Consider the following 10,207-nt stretch of genomic DNA (forward strand, 5'->3'; position numbering starts at 1 on the left):
ATATCATCAAATAGTATTTGAACCCATGTCTGGTCTTGGCAGGAAAAGGAAGACAACCTCAGAAAGACAACCATTAATCTATCTGAACCAAACACAACTATTGCTCGGGATGGGGACAACGGGATGCTGGAAGAGGGGGGCGGCCAGGAAGAACTCACACACACACACACACACACACACACACACACACACACACACACACACACACACACACACACACACACACACACACACACACACACACACACACACACACACACACACACACACACATAGCCAGAAGAGAGGCTATGACCAGCACGCTCGCCACAGAGAGTTTGAGCCAGGACAGAAAGTCCTGCTCCTCCTTCCCTCGTCTACCAGCAAGCTCCTTGCGCAATGGCAAGGACCGTACCTAATCGGGAGGAAGATGGGCCCAGTGACCTACGAGGTGCTGCACCCGGACAAGGGTAAGAAGAAGCAAACCTACCATGTGAACCTTCTCAAGGCCTGTGAGGGGAGAGAGGAACTCTCCAAAGGAAAGTCCTTTCTGGTCCGCAGAGTAGAAGAGGATGAGTCTGATGGGGTCACAGAGGCATGGAAAGAACGAGCAGAAGTCATACTGGTTCACCTGGAAGAAGACAAGCAGGATGAGCTGAAGCAGCTGTTTGGCAAGTATCCCGCCCTCTTCAGTCAGAGACCAGGAAGAACCAAAGTCCTAGAACACGTCATTCGTTTGAAACCTGGCCAGAACCCTGTCCGCCAGCATCCTTACCGTGTGCCTGAGAGGCTGGTGGTAGCCCTCAAGGAAGAGGTCCACACCATGATAGAGATGGATGTTGTCGAGCCATCTTCAAGTGAATGGAGCAGCCCTATTGTCATTGTCCCAAAGAAGGATGGCTCTTTGCGCGTCTGCATGGACTTCCGTAAGGTGAATGCCATCTCCCAGTTTGATGCCTATCCCATGCCCCGCATTGACGACTTACTGGAGAGAATAGGTAGAGCTCATTACATCACCACATTGGATCTCTGCAAAGGGTACTGGCAGGTGCCCCTGGATGAACAATCCAAGGCCTACACTGCATTCCGGACGCCAATGGGCCTGTTCCAGTTCAAGGTCATGCCGTTTGGCCTTCATGGGGCCCCTGCGACTTTCCAGAGGCTGATGGACAAGGTCCTCCAGGACTGTGACGATTACTGTGCTGCTTACTTGGACGGCGTGGTGATCTACAGCCACTCCTGGGAGGAGCACATACAGCATCTTAGCAGAGTCCTGGGGAAGATCCATGAAGCAGGCCTCACGCTTAACCTCCTGAAGTGTGAGTGGGTGAAACAGGAGACAAAGTACCTGGGTTACCAGCTGGGTAAGGGTGAAGTTCGGCCTCAGGTGGAGAAAGTGGAGTCCATCAGGAATAGCCCTCAACCCAGAACCAAGACACAGGTGAAGTCCTTCCTGGGTCTGGCAGGGTGGTACCGGAGATTCATTCCACAGTTTTCGACCATCGCTGTCCCTCTGACCAACCTCACTTCGAAGGGGGCCAGCAACCCTGTGAAGTGGACGGAGGAGTGTGAGGAAGCCTTCATGACACTGAAAAACCGACTGTGCTCATTCCCTGTTCTCCAGACCCCTGATTTTCAGAAGAGATTTCTCGTGCAGGTGGACGCTTCGGCTGTAAGAATTGGAGCTGTACTGGCCCAAGGGGAGCCAAGAGAAGAGCTTCCTGTGCTGTACCTGAGTCGGAAGCTGTTGCCCAGGGAAACCAGGTATTCTACAATCGAAAAGGAGTGCCTGGCTATAAAGTGGGCCCTGGATATCCTCCGTTACTACCTTCTTGGGAGGGAATTTGACCTGCACACGGACCACAGAGCACTGACCTGGATCCAGACCATGAAGGACCGGAATTCTCGTGTGACCAGGTGGTATCTGGAGCTCCAGCCCTTCAGGTTCTGTGTCCGTCACAAGGCAGGAAAAGAGAACGTTACTGCGGATTACCTATCAAGGCTCCCGAACATGGTCGCTTCAGGAGAGGAGGAAGGTAATGTGACGTAGAAGTCCGTCACTGGCCGCGGGCAGCATTTGGTTCTTTAACGCACACACATATTCATCACTCCTCCCTGCGCCATTATAAGATAAGTTAACAATGTGGGTCGACACACAAATTAACTTATCTTATAATGGCGCAGGGAGGAGTGATGAATATGTGTGTGCGTTAAAGAACCAAATGCTGCCCGCGGCCAGTGACGGACTTCTACGTCACAGCTCGGGATGGGGACAACGGGATGCTGGAAGCAGGGAGGCGGCCAGGAAGAACTCACACACACACGCACACGCACACGCACACGCACACACAGACACAGACACAGACACAGACACACGACACACGCACACACACACACACACACACACACACACACACACACACACACACACACACACACACACACACACACACACACACAGACACACACACACACACACACACACACACACACACACACACACACACACACACACACACACACACACACACACACACACACACACACACACACACACACACACACACACACACACACACACACACACACACACACACACACACACACACACACACACACACACACACACACACACGCATCAGTGAATGAATGTAGCCTGAATGTCAGCTCGCCTCCATCTGTCAAAGGGAGACCCCCAAAGGGAGACCCCCAAAGGGAGACCCCCCAAAGGGAGATCCCCCAAAGGGAGACCCCCAAAGGGAGATCCCCCAAAGGGAGACCCCCAAAGGGAGACCCCCCCAAATGGAGACCCCCAAAGGGAGATCCCCCAAAGGGAGACCCCCCAGTTAGCAGGACAGGTAATCAACAGGTGCGTACCGTCTTTGTTCGCCTGCTTCTGCTGAAAGCTGAAATGCACCTGTCTGTTGTCTCTCCTCTCCTGCACCAGGACATTGTGCAGCGTATTGTGTACCGTAGCAGACCTTGTGGACGGTAGCAGGTGATTTACATTGCAGCTCTGAAATGCCCACTCTTAGTGTAGGTTCATAACTTATACCCTTATACTGAAACTCCCTTCTCTGACTGCAATTCCCTTCTCTGACGGAACCTTCCTTCTCTGACTGAACCTTCCTTCTGGTCAAAACTAGTGCACTACACAGGGAATAGGGTGCCATTTGGGACACTGAAACTCTCCGGCTCCGTGTCTGACTGATCTATTTCGCTACATGCAACACTCCAGGTGCTCCATCAACATTAAAGGCATCAGGAGAGACGTAGGAAGAGCTATCCCAGAGGTACCTATTTTAGCTCTATCTGTGCTGTAGTCTCTTTGTGTGTGTGTCTTTGTGTGTCTTTATGTGTGTGTGTGTGTGTGTGTGCGTGCGTGCGAGATTAGCTATCACAGAGGACCTTTCTACCAGGAACACAGGAGGAATATCAAAGCCTCAGCATGCATCCCAAATGGCTGCTTATTCCCTATATAGTGTACAACTTTTGACCAGGGCCCACAGAGAATAAGGAGTGATTTGGAACACTGGCTCAGACTGACTGACAGAGGAGGAGGAGAAGGGGGGCGGGCGGGGGGTGATTCCCACTGCAATGCAGACAGGAATATTACTGTGTGATGTTCGTGGGCCGGGTGGGTGGGTGGGTTAGCCACATACACTCCAGTAGGCTAGCAAACCATTTGGTGCACAATCAAAGGAACACACTAATATTCTGAATGGCCGCTTGCTTCATAGCCCACTCCAGTGTGTTCCGTTTGATTACGTGTTGCTGACTACATTTAGATTCAGTCGTCATTACATTTCAGTGTATAATGGAACTTCCAATATGCTGTAATTGCTTTTTTCAAACCCACATTCCAGAACATATTAAAGTCTGAATTGAACATTCAATGAACGTTGCAGATCAGGCTTTATATGTTAGTGTGCAATCAGGCTTTAGTATGGAAGTGGTCCTTTCCGGGGCCACTTGATTTCCCCTCTCCAGCAGTGTGTCGTACACTGAACAATCAAAACACTTTGACACAATGTATGACTGCCGCCGTTGCTAGTAGCATGATGCAGAAGGACTGGTCTAGTGTGGTGTTGTGGTGTGCAGAATCACCGAGGTGTGAATCATATGGTGAACTCCCTCACATCAACAACGATAGAAGAGGCTGGAGCTACTACTATGGCCGATCTCAAATGTTACTGTCGGTCTGAAGTGATGGGTTATGTAAACATCACATTTTGTCCAAAGACGTCACGTATTGACGTCATATTTTGACTGGGTCGGAGGTGTTAGAGGCATAATATAGAAGAATTAATGCAGATTCATTGTGGCGGCAACACCAACAAACCATGTGTAGTGTCACTCTCTATAGTTCTCTCTCTCTCTCTCTCTCTCTCTCTCTCTGAACTGAGGGAGTTGTGAAGTGTCACTCTCTAGTTCTCTCTCCCTCTCTCTCTCTCTCTCTGAACTGAGGGAGTTGTGTAGTGTCACTCTCTATAGTTCTCTCTCTCTCTCTCTCTCTCTCTGAACTGAGGGAGTTGTGAAGTGTCACTCTCTAGTTCTCTCTCTCTCTCTCTCTCTCTCTCTGAACTGAGGGAGTTGTGTAGTGTCACTCTCTATAGTTCTCTCTCTCTCTCTCTCTCTCTCAACTGAGGGAGTTGTGTAGTGTCACTCTCTATAGTTCTCTCTCTCTCTCTCTCTGAACTGAGGGAGTTGTGTAGTGTCACTCTCTATAGTTCTCTCTCTCTCTCTCTGAACTGAGGGAGTTGAGAAGTGTCACTCTCTAGTTCTCTCTCTCTCTCTCTCTCTCTCTCTCTCTCTCTCTCTCTCTCTCTCTCTCTCTCTCTCTCTCTCTCTCTGAACTGAGGGAGTTGTGTAGTGTCACTCTCTATAGTTCTCTCTCTCTCTCTCTCTCTGAACTGAGGGAGTTGTGTAGTGTCACTCTCTGTAGTTCTCTCTCTCTCTCTCTCTCTCTCTCTGAACTGAGGGAGTTGTGAAGTGTCATTCACAGCCTGTTCTTGTCATTGAGACTTATTGACATACTGTAATCTCACAGGCATTATTTCACGGGAACAAGGACAAGTCTGAAAAATAAACCAACACATAACTCTGCTAAATGATGTGACATCACAAGAGGGACTGGATGAGGGAAGTACAGTACATTGACCAATAATCAGTGTACTGTAACTTGACTACCTTCCAGAAGCTATATAACACACACACACACACACACACACACACACACACACACACACACACACACACACACACACACACACACACACACACACACACACACACACACACACACACACACACACACACACACACACACACACACACACACACACACACAGCTCTCGCCAGGGGGACAGTCTGGACCATTAGATCCTGAGGCAGCTAGCTGCATCCTCATGATTTGTGTCTTCCAAAATGTCAGGAGGGCAATTTCACTGAATCGACTGTCAATGTGTCTTACTGAATGCCACGGGAATGTTTCGGAATGTTACTGATTGTTAGGGAATGTTTCAGAATATAACAGAATGTTACAGAATGTTACTGAATGTTACAGAATGTTACTGAATGTTACAGAATGTTGCTGAATGTTACAGAATGTTACAGAATGTTACAGAATGTTACAGAATGTTACTGAATGTTACAGAATGTTGCAGAATGTTACAGAATGTTGCAGAATGTTACTGAATGTTACAGAATGTTACAGAATGTTACTGAATGTTACTGAATGTTACAGAATGTTACAGAATGTTGCAGAATGTTACTGAATGTTACAGAATGTTACAGAATGTTATAGAATGTTAATGAATGTTACAGAATGTTACAGAATGTTACAGAATGTTACTGAATGTTACAGAATGTTACTGAATGTTACCGAATGTTACAGAATGTTACTGAATGTTACAGAATGTTACTGAACTGTCCACACAAAGATATGTTGCATACTGTAACAACACCCATTGGATTATGTCAGAAGAATACCAAATACAGATGATTTACAGTTTTTAACGATTGCTTACACACTCAAATTGAACTTTTCCCACAATTAGCAAAATCTTACACTCAAGGAGCAAAACACAACGCTAGATTTGCACAACTGTAAGCACATTGTCAGCTTCACACTATTTGCAAAACATTACACACAGTGATTTGCAAAACACTAAACACACTTGTATACATCAGACACAGAAGTCTATCATGATGTCACTTCCTTGCAATTCCAAAGCACTGACTGTCAAATTACCACACCTATGAGCCAATCTGTTAAACACAGCCATCAGGTGCACAAACACATGACTGCTAAATTGTAGACACACCAATCAGGTTTAAGCACTATAAAAATGCAGCAGGTAGGTTCACCTGCCTTCAACCAAAACGGAAGGAGTCAGAAGAAGAATGAGGGTGAGAGGAGGAGTACACAGAGGAGGAGAAGGAGGAGTACACAGAGGAGGAGAAGGAGGTAGAGGAAGAGACAGAGGCCAAGCCAGAGGTCGAGGAAGACCTGAAGCAGGAGGAGAACGTGCACAAAGAAGAAGAGGACCAAACTTATCAAATGACATTCGTGCAACACTAGTGGACCATGTTGTGAACCACGGATTGACGCTGAGGGAGGCTGGACTGAGAGTTCAGACAAATCTGAGCAGATATACAGTGGCATCTGTCATAAGGACTTTGACAGGAAAACAGGGAAAAAAAGATCTGTCTACAGTTACAGTAATCAGCTGCTTATTATCAGCACCATATCAGCACTTGTGATACCCCTTCCTGTGACATTGTACAGTAAGTTACATGTGTTATTCTCTACATTGGATTGCGGGTCGGGAACGACAAGGAGGAAGGGGGCCCATATTCACGCAAGAACAAGAGAGAGCGATAATAAACATATATATAAACATTTCAATAATGTCCATCAGGTCTCATTCTGAAAAGACATCAGGTTCAAATGAAACAATTAAAAAAAAATCATAATAATTTAATTCACCTTTATTTAACCAGGTAGGCAAGTTGAGAACAAGTTCTCATTTACAATTGCGACCTGGCCAAGATAAAGCAAAGCAGTTCGACACATACAACGACACAGAGTTACACATGGAGTAAAACAAACATACAGTCACTAATACAGTATAAACAAGTCTATATACGATGTGTGCAAATGAGGTGAGATAAGGGAGGTAAAGGCAAAAAAAGGCCTAGTGAGATGGAGATGTTTCCAGTTTCAGAGATTTTTGTAGTTTGTTCCAGTTATTGACAGCAGAGAACTGAGAGGCGGCCAAAGAAAGAATTGGTTTTGGGGGTGACTAGAGAGATATACCTGCTGGAGCGTGTGCTACAGGTGGGAGATGCTATGGTGACCAGCGAGCTGAGATAAGGGGGGACTTTACCTAGCAGGGTCTTGTAGATGACATGGAGCCAGTGGGTTTGGCGACGAGTATGAAGCGAGGGCCAGCCAACGAGAGCGTACAGGTCGCAATGGTGCAGAGTATATGGGGCTTTGGTGACAAAACGGATGGCACTGTGATAGACTGCATCCAATTTGTTGAGTAGGGTATTGGAGGCTATTTTGTAAATGACATCGCTGAAGTCGAGGATCGGTAGGATGGTCAGTTTTACAAGGGTATGTTTGGCAGCATGAGTGAAGGATGCTTTGTAGCAAAATAGGAAGCCAATTCTAGATTTAACTTTGGATTGGAGATGTTTGATGTGGGTCTGGAAGGAGAGTTTACAGTCTAACCAGACACCTAGGTATTTGTAGTTGTCCACGTATTCTAAGTCAGAGCCATCCAGAGTAGTGATGTTAGACAGGCGGGCAGGTGCAGGCAGCGATCGGTTGAAGAGCATGCATTTAATTTGACTTGTATTTAAGAGCAATTGGAGGCCATGGAAGGAGAGTTGTATGGCATTGAAGCTTGCCTGAATGGTGTCGTCTGCGTAGAGGTGGATCAGAGACTCACCAACTTAATCGAGTGCCTTTTGAGCGGAATTCAGAGAGGGTCAAACGGCTGCGGCATGAGTATGTGGAGGTTTGTTCGCTTTAGCACTGTGATGATGCATACTGCACATATGACTTTTTTACACTGACTGTATACTAGACCTATCCTGAACTACACAATCTAGTCTTTCAATGTATTTCTGGGAGTTTTGCAGATGGATGCTGAGGAAATCCTGCATGAATTCATATATATTGATGAAGCAGGGTTCAACCTCACAAAAGCAAGGAGTAGAGGCAGAAATATCATTGGCCACAGGGCTATAATCAATGTCCCAGGGCAACGTGGGGGTAACGTCACCCTTTGCTCTGCCATTTCACAGCATGGGGTTGTCCTCCGTCATGTCAAAATGGGCCCTTACAACACACCTCACATTCTCGCATGTTTGGACCGATGGCACCACATCGTCACAGCAGGTAATGAAATGCACCAGATGCAATACACTGTCATCTGGGACAACGTGTCATTCCACCGCTCTGCTTTGGTCCAGAACTGGTTTCAACACCCTCCACAGTTGACAGTACTATACCTTCCACCTACTCTCCGTTTCTAAACCCTATGGAAGAGTTGTTCTCTGCATGGCGGTGGAAGGTTTACGATCTCCAGCCCCAGGCTTAGGTACCCCTCATTCAGGCCAGGAAGGTTTACGATCTCCAGCCCCAGGCTCATGTTCCCCTCATTCAGGCCAGGAAGGTTTACGATCTCCAGCCCCAGGCTCAGGTACCCCTCATTCAGGCCATGGAGGACGCCTGTGACCAAGTCGACGCCGCAGCTGTGCAAGGATGGATTCGACATTCAAGACGGTTCTTCCCGCGTTGTCTTGCTAATGACGATATTGTTTGTGATGTTGATGAAATTCTCTGGCCAGATCCAGCTGGGCGAAGAGATAATGTATGGTATGTTTACTGTAATATTTTCTGTACAATATTGCCAGTTTTTTTCAGATAATTTGTTATTTATTTAATTTATGTTATTTACTGTAATTGTAACCTGTACAGTATTTTATGTTTGTCTGTTGTTTGCTGAGCTAACAGTGTTATGCACACTACTGTAGTAGCATGAAAACTGGGACATGTTCTGTTGTGACTCTCCATGTTGACATGTTGACTGATTTGGGTATATGGAGAGAAATAAATGATGTTTTCCTCAGTCTGCAGCATTGGTCTTGTGTAGTGTTTGTGTAGTTGCACTTTCTCTCTGTACACTGACACTTAGACTTGCTGAAAGTGTTTTAGGTTAGCAACAGCAGTGTTTTAGGTTAGCAACAGAAGTGTTTTAGGTTAGCAACAGAAGTGTTTTAGGTTAGCAACAGCAGTGTTTTAGGTTAGCAACAGAAGTGTTTTAGGTTAGCAACAGAAGTGTTTTAGGTTAGCAACAGCAGTGTTTTAGGTTAGCAACAGCAGTGTTTTAGGTTAGCAACAGAAGTGTTTTAGGTTAGCAACAGAAGTGTTTTAGGTTAGCAACAGAAGTGTTTTAGGTTAGCAACAGCAGTGTTTTAGGTTAGCAACAGCAGTGTGTAACTGGTTCAAAAAGATCGAAGTCATATGAAATGTGTCTGTTTCGTATGGTAGCAAAATATTATTTTTATGAAGTCGTGTCTAGTTTTGACAAGTGTTCCATTTTGCAAATGATTTGAAGTGTTGTGCTACTTTAGTGTAGGATTGTGCTAATTGTGTGTAGTGTTTTGACAAACCGGGCTCTGTTTTTTGTGCTTAAACAATTGAAAAAACCGAATCAACTTGAAAGACGTTACTGACGTAGCAAACATGCTGAAGCCCGAGTTAATTACAAAAATAACACACTCTATTGACACTGAATAACTTTAGAGGGATGAAGGCGTTCATCCTTTACTGTAGCTGCCGGGTTAGTTGTTTGATCACCCCTCCAACGCCACTCTATTTGAGAAGAATGAGCCCAGTCAGCCGTGCTATAGCACAGACAAAATGCATTATCCGTCCTGTACTGTCTGTCTGAGTCGTGAAGAACACACTACAATATGGAACAATACACAGTATTATGTTCTGATGATCCTTAAACAAAGGCAGCTTACCCACTGTTCCCAGGCCGTCATTAAAAATAAGAATTTGTTCTTGACTGACTTGCCTAGTTAAAGGTAAAATAAAAATAAATAAAAAACACTCTAATACACTCTAACCTTAAAACATCTAATACACTCTGACCTTAAAACATCTAATACACTCTAACCTTAAAACATCTAATACACTCTAACC

This window comes from Oncorhynchus gorbuscha, linkage group LG16 (assembly GCF_021184085.1).
Source record: "Oncorhynchus gorbuscha isolate QuinsamMale2020 ecotype Even-year linkage group LG16, OgorEven_v1.0, whole genome shotgun sequence".
NCBI lineage: Eukaryota > Metazoa > Chordata > Actinopteri > Salmoniformes > Salmonidae > Oncorhynchus > Oncorhynchus gorbuscha.